Source organism: Danio aesculapii, chromosome 16 (genome assembly GCF_903798145.1).
Source record: "Danio aesculapii chromosome 16, fDanAes4.1, whole genome shotgun sequence".
Lineage (NCBI taxonomy): Eukaryota > Metazoa > Chordata > Actinopteri > Cypriniformes > Danionidae > Danio > Danio aesculapii.
The window spans coordinates 51,649,412-51,662,810 of NC_079450.1; positions in this window are offsets into that span (position 1 = coordinate 51,649,412).

Below are 13,399 nucleotides of genomic sequence, written 5' to 3' on the forward strand. Positions count from 1 at the left end.
TAGAAAAGGAGGACGTTTTCTCATGTGCTCCAGGCTCTGCAGACTATTACCGACTGATACGCGTATGGTAAACTTTCTGGAACATTCTAAACATACTCAGTCTTTCCACAAGGGGGCAGCAACAGTCCACAGTCCTTAAGAAGGGTGAATAAAGAGCCCTTTGCAACAGCCGCCCCCAAATTTGCACAGTCAAATTTGCTTATTCAGAAGGGCTTGAAACTGTGTCCATGTCTGGGAGTGCTGGTAGCTTAATGAGGCGTGCTACAGGTCTAACATATGTTCTGTCCCTAATTCTGACCTCAGCAGTTCTGATTCGTCCGTCCGCACTGGGAAAAACATTAATAATCTTGCCTACAGGCCAGAGGGCTCTAGGTAACTGTGGGTCCACAATCATGACGATCATATCTGGCTGCAATTGGTCTCTTTCTCTTTGCCATTTTCCACGGATTTGTAGGCTGGGTAGGTAGTGCTTTGTGAAGTGCATCCAGAACTGATCCGCGAGCACTTGCGAGTGTCTCCACCTTCGGCGGCTTAAGAGCTCTGTTTCATGGTAAACTGTTTGCGGGAGTGAAGAGTCTAGCCGCCCCATCAGAAGAATGTTTGGCGTCACCGGGTTGGGGTCAGCAATGTCCGTGGACACATAACCCAGAGGTTTTGAATTCAATATTCCTTCTATTTCAGTGAGAACAGTGTTCAAGACTTCTTCAGTCATGCTTTGTCGTTGTACAGTGGCATACAGGGCAGACTTGACCGATCTAATCTCGCGTTCCCATACTCCTCCAAAATGGGGACTACCGGGAGGGTTGAATCGAAATTGAATTTGTTGTTTAGCAAGCTCTTTCTGCAGTGTGGGACACATTGATGTAAATGACTGTTGGAGCTCCCTTTCTCCCCCTTTAAAGTTGGTGCCTTGATCTGATAATAGCTCTGAAGGTTTCCCTCGCCGGGATATGAAGCGCCTTAGTGACATCAGAAATGAATCCGTATCAAGACTACTTAGTAGGTCGATGTGAACAGCACGGGTTGTCAGACATTTGAACAAGATGCCCCAACGTTTTTCACTTCTTCTGCCTAGTTTAACAGTAAAGGGGCCAAAACAGTCCATTCCTGTAGAGAAGAATGGTGGTTTGAAAATCTGAAGTCTGGCTTGAGGGAGATCTGCCATCTGAGGCACTGTTGGTTTAGCTCGCCACCTTTGACAATCAGGGCATAAGTGTTGTTGCCGTTTAACTGCTTCTCTGCCACGTAAAATCCAATATTTACGGCGGATCTCTGCAAAGACCCGTTCCGCCCCAGGGTGATGAAGCTCTTTGTCTATGTTCTGAATGAGAAGTTGGGTAATTTTGTGAGATGGGTCAAGAACAATTGGGTGAACAGCATCTGAGTCTAATTGAAGACTGCGGCGTAGTCTCCCACCCACTCGGATGAGCCCAACTGTGCTGTCATATTCAGGTGCTAAAGTTATGAGGCGGCTAGAGGATGGTACTGGTTTACCGGCGACTAGGGCATTGATGTCATCGGGGAAGCAGTCAATTTGAACCTTTCGTAAGACATTTCTTTCTGCTGACTGATAATCCACGGCTGAAAGATCTCCATCTTTACCTGCCGCCCCGTGCAGAAGTAGTGCAGTCGCTTCAACTAAGGCTTTAAAGCAGCTAAACTGTTGCGGATCAGGCAATGGCTGTACATCGACTGTTACGTGACTACAGAAAGTGGGCTTCTTTAATTCGACAGGATTTTCCTTTGCATTTATGTCAGGGAGAACAGGCCAGTAGCAAGGTAAGTTCCACAGATATTCCGGTCCTTGTCTCCAGGTTTTGTCTGTAGCTAGCTCCTTCAGAGTTTTCCCGTGAGTGATATAATCAGCTGGATTATTGTTGGATTCCACGTAACGCCAGGCATGTGCACTGGTAAGTTCCTGTATTTCGGCAATTCTGGTGCCTACAAATACTTTGTAACGGCAGGATTCTGACTGAAGCCATGTTAGGACAGTGGTAGAATCAGTCCAGAGTACAAAGGATTCGATGGGTAGAGTGAGCTCTTTAGTTAATAGTGAAGCCAATTGGGCACCTGTGAGAGCTGCACAAAGTTCCAGTCGAGGCACAGATAACTGGCGTTTAGGGGCTACTCTTGACCTGGCTGTGAGGAACGCTACCTCAACATTTCCCTTCAGATCCTCTGAGCGCAAGTATGCTACAGATCCGTATGCCCGCTCAGAGGCATCACTGAAGATATGCACTTGTCGCTTACAGTTCAGGGAATCCAACTGGGAACTCACATAGCAGCGTGGCAGTGTCAGTTGGGAAAGATGCTGAAGTTCCCCTTGCCAATCATGCCATGTTTGGAGAATTTCAGTTGGCAGTAGGGGGTCATCCCATTCTCGTTGCTTAGCCCAAAGACTCTGTATAAGGATCTTGGCTCGGGTGATGTAGGGGACAAGGAATCCAAGAGGGTCATACTGGCTTGCTACTACCTTGTATATGTTTCTCATTGTGGGGGTGGAACAGTTGTCAAGGCGGGTTTGGTATCCGAGAGTATCAGACTGGCACATCCATCGTAATCCTAAAGCGAGTTCTTGAGGATCGGATTCAGTTTGGTTAAGCCAGCGTTCACTGCTTTCTGATCTGGCTTCCTTTGACAGATGTTCAATGACATTCGGATAATTGCATGCCCACTGACGCAATTCGAATCCTCCTACAGCCAACAGATTCATCCCTGTGTCTACCAGCTCTTTAGCTTCATCAGGAGTTGCGACACTCTGTAGCCAATTATCTACATAAAAACACCTTTCCAGTGAGTGGCGGACATTGTCTCCTTGCTGACTGTGGTCAACAATGTGCCTTTGTAGTGCGTATGTAGCACAACACGGACTGCAGGTAGTCCCGAATGGGAGCACTTGCCACTCATAGACTTTGGGGAGCTCTTCTCTCTTTAGGTCACGCCATAAAAACCTGAGTAGGGGCTTATCCTCGGGCAGTAATCTTACTTGATGAAACATCCCCTTTATATCACTACTAAAGGCCACAGCGTGCTCCCTGAAGCGCAGCAACACTCCAAGTAATGAGGACCCCAGAGCTGGTCCCGGCAGCAGCAGGTTGTTCAGGTTCTTACCCTGATATGAGAATGAGCAGTTGAATACAACTCTGTTTTTGGCATTATGGCTCACCATATGGTGGGGGATGAACCATGATTCTTCCTCTTTCTTCGATAGTTTCTGGTCGGGTACTTCAACCACATAACCTGCTTCTTTCAGTCTTTGAATTTCAGCCCTGTATGCCTCTGACTTTATTGGATCTTTGGCTAAGCGGGCTTCGGTGCTGCGCAGATTCGGCATTACAGCTTGTTTAGTAGCTTGTAATTTTGGCATGTCCTTAACCCTTAAGAGGGGTGTGGCATATCGTTGTGTCCCATTGACATCCATTCTAGTTGTCTTTGCCTCTAACAGGTCGACAGCTTCTTGATCTTGCTTAGATCTGGTTGCAAGTTTCTCGCTTCTGTAGGGCAGTACGTCTAGTTGCCAGAGTTTCTCAATGTGTCTGAACAGCTCATTAGAAGGGCTACAGATGGATATGTTGAGACACTGCTGGGCCAAAAGCTGATGCCGCACAAGCTTAGTAGGCCCTTGGACGGTCCAACCTAGTCGTGTTTTCACTGCTGCGGGTCCGCCAGGAGGCCCCAGCCGTACAGGCTCGATGGGAGTGATTAGGTAGGGATAGTCAGAACCAATTAGAAGGAGGGGCTGAACACTGTTAAGGGATGGGATTGGCAGTCCCCTGAGGTGTCTGTATTTATGCTGTAAGGTGGTAGCTGGGCATGTGTGTTCAGCGAGCCCCAAATGGTCTGCAGTAAATGCTCTATGTATCTTAAAGACTTTGTGAGGCTGGCAGGCAGGGGAGATGGTAAAGGAGACTGTAGTACCATGTATGATTTTCATGTCCTGTCTGACAGTTCTCAGAGCAAGGTTTTCTGGTTTGCCTTGTAACTTCAGTTCCTGGGCGGCCGCTTGCAGAAGGATTGTGCGTTCTGAGCCATCATCCAAAATGGCATATGTCTCAAGGGTATGTTCCCCATTCCGAAGAATTACCTTGGTAACCTTTAGCAGTACTTGACTGCAGCCTAATGGTCGGTCCAGGTATAGAACTTCATTGGCGTTGTTAACAAGACAAGTGTTCTCAGAAACTGGCCTTTCATTCAGCTCATGAAGTGCATCGAGATGTTTGCCTTTACAGACCTTACAGCTTGTCTTTAAATTGCACTGTGCTGCCTGATGAGCTCGACCACAACGCCAGCATCTCTTATTGGTTTTCACCCAGTTTGTTTTTTGTTCTTTGGTGAGCTGGCTGAAATTTTGACACTGATTCAGATAATGCTGGGTATTTGTGCAGTAGGGGCAAAATATTCTTGGTTTGTCCTGAGTTTTAGCAGCACTCAAACTGGACTCTCCTGAAGCTGTAGTATTTAAAGCAGGGTCTGTGCTATGAAATACAGCTGCTGTCTTTGTGAACTTAAAGTCTTTACTCCTGTCTCTCCTCTGGTCAGGACGTTCCCTTCGGTCTCCACCAAGAAACTCAAATCCACTCGCCTGTATTTTCAGCTCATATTCAAGCCAGTCTGCAAAGTGTAACAGGGTGGGGATGTGAACATTTAGGGGGTACACATACCGTTTGAAATCTGCTCGTAAGTCATGGGGCAACTTGGACAACAGCCGTGTTACATGTGAGCCACACTGAAGCTCAACTCTGCCACTATCTCCCAATTGGTTCAGCATGCCTACTAGAGCTCTTACTTTCAATGCAAACCTCTTGAATGCACTAGCATCTTGACTACGTATGGTAGGATCTTCCATTAAGTCAGCAATTCGCCTCAAAGCTAGCTGGTGGGGCTGCCCATATTGTTCTGCGAGAGAGGCCATGGTATCTGAATATGGTCTGGCGGAATTGATGTAGGAGTCTGCAATGAGAAGAGCATCCTCAAACTTCAAGTGTTCTAGGAGTATTTGATATTTAAACCTTTCCGTAGAATCCTCGGGTAAAAGATTGTCCAATGAGACTTTCAGTCGTGCAAATTCTCTTGGGTCTCCTTTAGTAAAGTCAGGGATTGTGGGCTTTGGGCCTCTGTACATCCTTTCTTGTTGAGGGTAATAAGGGTGCTGTTCATGGTCCATACAGAATGGCTTACTGCTGATAGGTGTTGTTTGAGGGTACTTAGACAGTGGGTATTCACGTGTCCTTTGTTGTGGAGGTAATGCCATGGAGAAACTCTCAGGTTCACAGTACTCTGGGGTTGATGGGCATGAGAGAAGATGGTCCTTTGGTTTTAAGTTCCTGAGTCGAGATGTTAACTCATCCACAAAATTAGACATGTGTCTCGGAAGTGGGGGTGGTATATCCACAGCCAAAGGGAGAAACCCATCATCTACTACAGGTGGAGGTGGTAGTGGCCATTCATCATGATCATGTAATGGGGCTGGAATTGCCTTTGATTGGGTTCTGTCATATGGCAAGGGCTCTGCTCTTTGTTGAAGGGGAGGTGCTCTATTTAAGCTCATTTTCTGTTGCATATCTTGCATGACAAACTGAAGCTGTTGATTTTCTCGTCTAAGCTCCTGAACTGTTCTCAAAATCTCCGATACATCCTCCTGTGTGACTGGCTGAGTTACAGGTGTGCTCTCATATCTTGGCCCCATATGTAATGAGTGGTTAATGAATCTCTGGTCTGCCCTTAAAGCATAATCGCTTTGTGGCTGATAAATGAGAGGGGTCATCTCGGCTACCCTTTCAGTGTAAGGCTCCTGTAACTCTCGATGAGCCAATGTATGAACAGCTGGAGATTGTTGGTTATATTGAGGAAGAGAAACCTCATAATCCTCTAACCAGGCTGGAGGTTGTATTCGACGTTTAGGACGCACATCACTCCTTTGTCCTTCTCTGATCCTCTGTTCTGGAAACATCTTCTAGATCCACAGCAATTACTGACTCCGGCTCGAAGGACCAATGTACTGTAGCTGATAGTGTGGTTAAGTTGAATTAATCACTGTGGTACGTCTGATCAAAACGCGACGAAGATGCTTATTGTCTCACTTGGGTTTATTTCCATTAGTATAAGCAGACATATAGGTGAGGGTGTGTGGGTGTGTGGTTCTACAGACAAGTAGAAACAAAGAATAATTAACATTCATCCACAGTATACAAATACAATAAACATTTGGTAAACATTAGTTTAAACAATAGATAAATGAGCAGTAAAAATAGTTAGAAAGACATTAGATAATATTTAGAAGTACTATTCTTCACTTTATATAGTTTATTATAGCAGTTTCTCAACTTTGGTCCGACCGGGGATCGAACCCACGACCGCTTGCAATACTGACGTCACACAGTATATCACGTGCGTTAGCATGACTGCATTTCTTAGCCTACACGGCAACCTCGTTAAATCGTTTAATAACCTTAAACTAAACTCAATAAAAGGCAAATATGCTTCCGCTTGATGTAAACAATAAGAATAAACTATATACAGATGTTAATCATGCATTTAGGTAGTATAAAACTGGCTCTTAGGGTGACTTTACAGCACAAAGTAATTAAATAATTAAACTAAACATCTCACGGTGATAACCCTTAAACAACATGATAAATATGATTATGGAACGAAGAAACTTACATTTAGATGCACGCACACAATTAAATAACACCGCTAGAAAAGGAGGACGTTTTCTCATGTGCTCCAGGCTCTGCAGACTATTACCGACTGATACGCGTATGGTAAACTTTCTGGAACATTCTAAACATACTCAGTCTTTCCACAAGGGGGCAGCAACAGTCCACAGTCCTTAAGAAGGGTGAATAAAGAGCCCTTTGCAACAGTGGACATAGACTAACTTTAGTTTTGTCTTCGTAATTATTATTTCAGACCCATAAAAATAATTACTGCTAGATAACGATCCCCTGTATTTTCCCCATCATGGCTAACATTAGACATGTATCAGCAAACTAATGGCCCGTTTCCACTGAGTGGTACGGTACGGTTTGGTTTGGTATGCTTTTATGGCCGTTTCCACAGTCAAAAAGCATACCGCATTCGAAAGGGTACCAAAAGGCGGAGCCACACACGCAGCTGAACGCTATTGGTTTACAGAGAGGCGTCATACGCTTACGCAACAAGCCAGAATAAAAACAAAAAAACCGCCATGTTTGAAATACACAGCCGAGAGATTATAGCGGAATTATTTATACATATAATAACGAGCCATGGTCGATCTGGGCTCAAACAAACCTTGTCGTCGTCATGATGAACAGCCACAAAGCCAAGAAGAAGAGCAGATTTACCCTGTGCCCCGTAGTTTTTTACGAGCCAGTCTGAGGCGCGAGCGGTTTCACGTTCTTGCTAGCGCTCCTCGCGCATCTAACATTATATCTGAAATAACAAAGTTCTTGAGCTGATGATAATAACCTGCGCTTGATTATTGACGTGCTTTTGAAACCCGATCCTGTCAGACACTGACAAACGTGAGAGTGAAGCGTGAAGAAACAAAGGAGAAGCCGGAAAAAGGAGCACATTATTTTTCAGCAAACATAAACAAAATGCCATGATTAACTAACTTATTATCTTCACCTTTTGGACTAATATGTTCTGGGAATGACGGAATTACTGTCTAACAGAGGCTACATGTGCTGCTGAAGATTACAGACACAGATAAGAGGTTTTCACTGACTGTGGGCTATATTTTGTGTTGTTTTGAACCTAAATACCTACGAAATGTCTGCTGTGTGTAGTTCTTCTGTAGTTGATAACATATCGGAGACTGTAAGGGGCTGTATGTGTTTATATATGTTCATTTATTTAGTTATTTAATATAATTACAGACGTTACAGTAGGCTGTTTCGCACTGTCGTTGATCTGCAGTTATAATTAACTCATGTTCATAGTAAAGTTAGTAATAAACATTTCTACACAAGTATTTATGTGTGTAAAGCATCTGTTTTGTGAGAAGTGCTTTTCATATGATATGTAAGTGACCTGTACAGCTTTATTGTAGACATTTCCTCCAGCGAGAATGACGTCGACTGAAACTTTCTGTCATACACCACGCCCACCAAAAGGGTACCCTTGTTAGTGGAAACGCAAGCCTGATAAAGGTGACCCGTACCAAACCGAACCGTACCATGCCAGTCAGCGGAAACGAGCCATAAGATAAAGCCCAATAACACCCTCAGAAAGTTTAGTTTACTGTTGAACAGCTAAATCATGGTAAAATAACACAGAAATTGAATAATAACACTTTAATCACCTCCCGAAGCTCCGACGGTCTGCTTAGAGAAACTGACAATAACAATTGTCAACGCCCCGTTTACTTAGCATTAAATTACTGGCTAAAAACAAACTCTTTACAAAAATGAAGCTCTGCACCTATATCCGCATGATAACCAGTGCCTTAATTGACCAAAACCATCTTTCGGGACATTTTATTGCAAGTGTAATTGATTTTTTATTTGGGCTCAAATCTCGTTCATTAACAGAGGAGGCAGGGTTTATGACTTGTACTGCAGCCAGCCCCCAGGGGGCGATCTAACGGCTGGGAGCGTCACTCAAAAGCATGCGTGTGTGGCACACTTGCTTATTACATATACTAGGTCCTAGTATGGTCCTATGTATGTGAGCAGACATTTAGTGTTATGAACATGAACAAAGCCCGTCACAGATCCAGGATAACTGACGAACACCTCAGCCCCTCTGTCAAATTTTAGAACTCATTTTGGCCCGCGACTCAAAAAGTTTGCCCACCCCTGTACTAGGAGCATCCTGGCAGGTGTCTTGAAGCAAGTTGGAGCTAAACTCAGCAGGACACCGGCCCTCCAGGACCGAGTTTGGACATCCCTGCATTAAGGCATAGGCGTTTGTAGCTCTGACTGGGAGCGCAGTCTCACTTCAATTTAAAACAGTCACCAAAAAGGCACAAAGTGGATTAAAGCCTATAATCGGCTGTTTCAAAGAGTTATAAAAATGATCTGTGTGGTGTTGAACGGCTGAAACTTTACATACACACTAGGGATATCAGAGACGTCTTATTAAAAGGAGCATAATAGGTATCCTTTATATAAAGATGACATATTCGATGTAGGAATAACAAAAACATTTGTACTGAAATGCGACGTTTACTGCTCATTTCCTGCTCGTGAGTGAATGTGTTGAACGCTGGAGTCTTTCTGGGAAATGAAATGTCAGATGACAGTGACCACTCATTGGCATTTACTTAGTTTTATTATTATTTTTTGTATTACAGCAATGCATATCTGTCATTTGAAAACAAAAGAAAATGGGTCGTTGATGACAACTGCGTATTCAAAAGCACAATGTACAAAACTGCACATAATATACAACATTATAAAAAAGTCAAGACAAAACACATGATATAGTTCAGGACTTTAGGAGCTACTCAAAATGATGATAATAAAAAATGATATGGAGCTTAGGACTTTATTCACGCACGATGCAATATTGCAGCTACTTGCATGTTTTAAAAGCTATTTTTAGGTGATGTTGTAATTTCCCAATCAGCCTTATCATCTGTGATGATGTGATATCAAAATATATGAATATGGATGCATGATTTATTGATCTCAGTCAAAATCTGTTATTAATATCAGCCGATGATTGAAGCAGATCCATTTCAGTTTGTCTATTATTTCTAAACCAGGCTGCAAAAGCCTTGAATTTACACTAGAAGTTGCAGTGTCTGATTTTAGAAGACTGAACACTGTTTTTAAGACAACACACAAAACAACATGACTGTCTGTATATGACTGACGGTTTCTGAAAGCTGCATCTGTAACTCTGAACCAAGCCTCATGATATTTGTGAAGTACCCACATAGAAATCTGATACATGTGATACGTGTGATACAATCAAAACTAAAATGTGCGATGGAAAATACATGCCTCAGTCTATTTTTTTGTGAAACCGCAAAAACATACGTTTGACTGTAGTTTTAGGTAAAGTGAACACTAGGGGGCAGTATGACGACAAGAACATTAGTTCCTTTTCCCATTAATGATATTTACGACACCAAATAAACACCATTAAACATCTTAATGCTGTCTATGATTTGTAATGAATACATTTGCATCACCTATCTATTTCTATATGGACATTTTCTGGCGTGGTCAGTTTGCTCGTAGCTGACTTTGTATGCTGTTATGCTTCAGTGCGATCGCTTTCACAAAGTAAATAAAAGTAATGTAAAATCAAGGTAAAACTCTGCTCTTTTCTCTTACCTCTGCTTCTGAAAACACTATTGGTTGGGTTTAGGGAAGGATTTAGCTCAGTGGTTTGCTAGCTGATCTGTACGACAAGCTCCGCCTTCTCCTGGATATGTACATGATGAACGTGTCTGAAACATACAATAAAATGTACCCTAAATAACAAGTTGTAGATTCGCACAAATGTAGACAGCGCCCTCTAGTGGATTTGTCATCTGTAACGTGCAGCAAAATACACACTAGGTAACGTATTTCAGATTCACATAAATGTAGACAGCGCCCTCTAGTGGAAATGTCATCTGAAATGTACAACAAAATACACACTAGGTAACGTGTTTCAGATTCACATAAATGTAGACAGCGCCCTCTAGTGGATTTGTCATCTGTAACGTGCAACAAAATACACACTAGGTAACGTATTTCAGATTCACATAAATGTAGACAGCGCCCTCTAGTGGAAATGTCATCTGAAATGTACAACAAAATACACACTAGGTAACGTGTTTCAGATTCACATAAATGTAGACAGCGCCCTCTAGTGGATTTGTCATCTGAAACGTACTACAAAATACACACTAGGTAACATGTTTCAGATTCGCACAAATGTAGACAGCGCCCTCTAGTGGATTTGTCATCTGAAACGTACAACAAAATACACACTAGGTAACGTGTTTCAGATTCGCATAAATGTAGACAGCGCCCTCTAGTGGATTTGTCATCTGAAACGTACAACAAAATACACACTAGGTAACGTGTTTCAGATTCGCATAAATGTAGACAGCGCCCTCTAGTGGATTTGTCATCTGTAACGTGCAACAAAATGCACACTAGGTAACGTATTTCAGATTCACATAAATGTAGACAGCGCCCTCTAGTGGAATTGTCATCTGAAATGTACAACAAAATACACACTAGGTAACATGTTTCAGATTCGCACAAATGTAGACAGCGCCCTCAAGTGGAATTATCATCTGAAACGTGCAACAAAATACACACTAGGTAACGTATTTCAGATTCGCATAAATGTAGACAGCGCCCTCTAGTGGATTTGTCATCTGAAACGTGCAACAAAATACACACTAGGTAACGTATTTCAGATTCGCACAAATGTAGACAGCGCCCTCTAGTGGAATTATCATCTGAAATGTACAACAAAATACACACTAAGTAACGTGTTTCAGATTCGCACAAATGTAGACAGCGCCCTCTAGTGGATTTGTCATCTGAAACGTGCAACAAAATACACACTAGGTAACGTGTTTCAAATTCGCACAAATGTAGACAGCGCCCTCTAGTGGATTTGTCATCTGAAACGTACAACAAAATACACACTAGGTAACGTATTTCAGATTCACATAAATGTAGACAGCGCCCTCTAGTGGAATTGTAATCTGAAACGTGCAACAGAACATACCTATTGCAACATATTTTACGTTTCAGAAAACTGTAGACTGAGGCACGTAATTACAATGAGTGAAACATAAAGAACTTTTGGATTTGACCATGATGAACAATGAAGACTCTAATCTGACATGTTTTATTGAGGCGTTTGTCTAACGTTTTTTAAATGTTATTACTTATTTAAGAACATAATGTTTAACCGAAATTTCTCTTAATGTGCATATAACCAATAAAAACATTTTTAAAGCTGGACAATTCAAACTTTCAGAGAACGTTTTCATAACGCTTAGGTGAGGATTCATTTACTTCCGGTATACAAGAATAAAAGTTTCCTGATAATCTACTCTCATCTTGTCATCCAAGTTATTAATTTCTGTCTCTATCGGTCGAAAATAAATTAAGGTTTTGAGGAAAACATGCAGAATTGTTGTCCAGATAGTGGACTTCTGTGATGCCCAGTGGCACTAGAAGAAAGACTCCAGGATTATTGCTATAGTAAATGCAAATGTACAGTTGAAACCAGAAGTTTACATACACTGTATAAAAAAGGCACATAACCATTAAAAAAAGACAGATGTTAATGTGACTAAAATTTCCTATTTTAGGTAAGTTAGGATTATCAAATTAGCTTCTGTTATGCTTAATAGCAGAATAATTAGAGAGAGATTTAAAAAAAAAATATATATATATACATTTTCTTGACAGTCAAGTTTACATACAATAAGATTATTATGCCGCTGAAAAAGCTCAGATGATGATGTCAAAGTCTTGGAAGGTTCTGATTGGCTAATTGACAACATTTGAGTTAATTGGAGGCACAAATGTAGAATAGTATTTAAGGAAAACCTCAAACACACTGCTTCCTTTGGTTGACAACATGGGAAAATCAACAACAAAAAAAGCCAGATTACAATTTGCAAAATTACACTGGGAATGAGACAAATGTTTGGAGACATGTCCTGTGGTCTGATAGAACTAAGACTGAACTGTTTGGCCATAATGACCAGTGTTACATTTGGAGGACAAAGGGGAAAGCTTACAAGCCTAGGAACACCATTCCAACTGTGAAGTATGGGGGCGAAATACTTCACCCCCATAAATGTAGAAATACTGAAGCAACATCTCAAGACATCAGCCAGAAAATTTAAATTTGTCCACAAATGGGTCTTCCAAACAGACCATGACCCTAAGCAAGCTGCCAAATTAGTTAAAATGTGCTTTAAGGACAACTGAGTGAATGTTTTGGAGTGGCCATCACAAAGCCCTGAACTCAATCCTATAGAAAATTTGTGGGCAGAGTTGAAAAAGCTCGTGCGAGCCTAAAAATCTGACTCAGTTACACCAATTCTGTCAGGAGGAATGGGCCAAAATTCAAACTATTATGAGAAGCTTGTGGATGGATACCCAAAACATGTGACCAAAGTTATACAGTTTAAAAGCAAAGCTAAAAAATACCAAGGAAATGTCTGTAAACTTTAAAGACTGTCTAGAAATTAATTAAAAATTCTCAAACATTTTTTTTTCTCATTTAGCAAATGTAAACCATTTAGGTAATCCTAACGGACCTAAAATAGTAAACGTTTAGTATAATTTACCATCAGACATCTAAAAAAAATGGTTATGTTTCTTTTTTAGAGTGCATGTAAACTTCTGGTAAACTGTATATGTCATCTACAGATTCTGTTGATTTACAATTTATCTTGTATCCTCAATGTTTATCGTAGATTACTAAAATATCT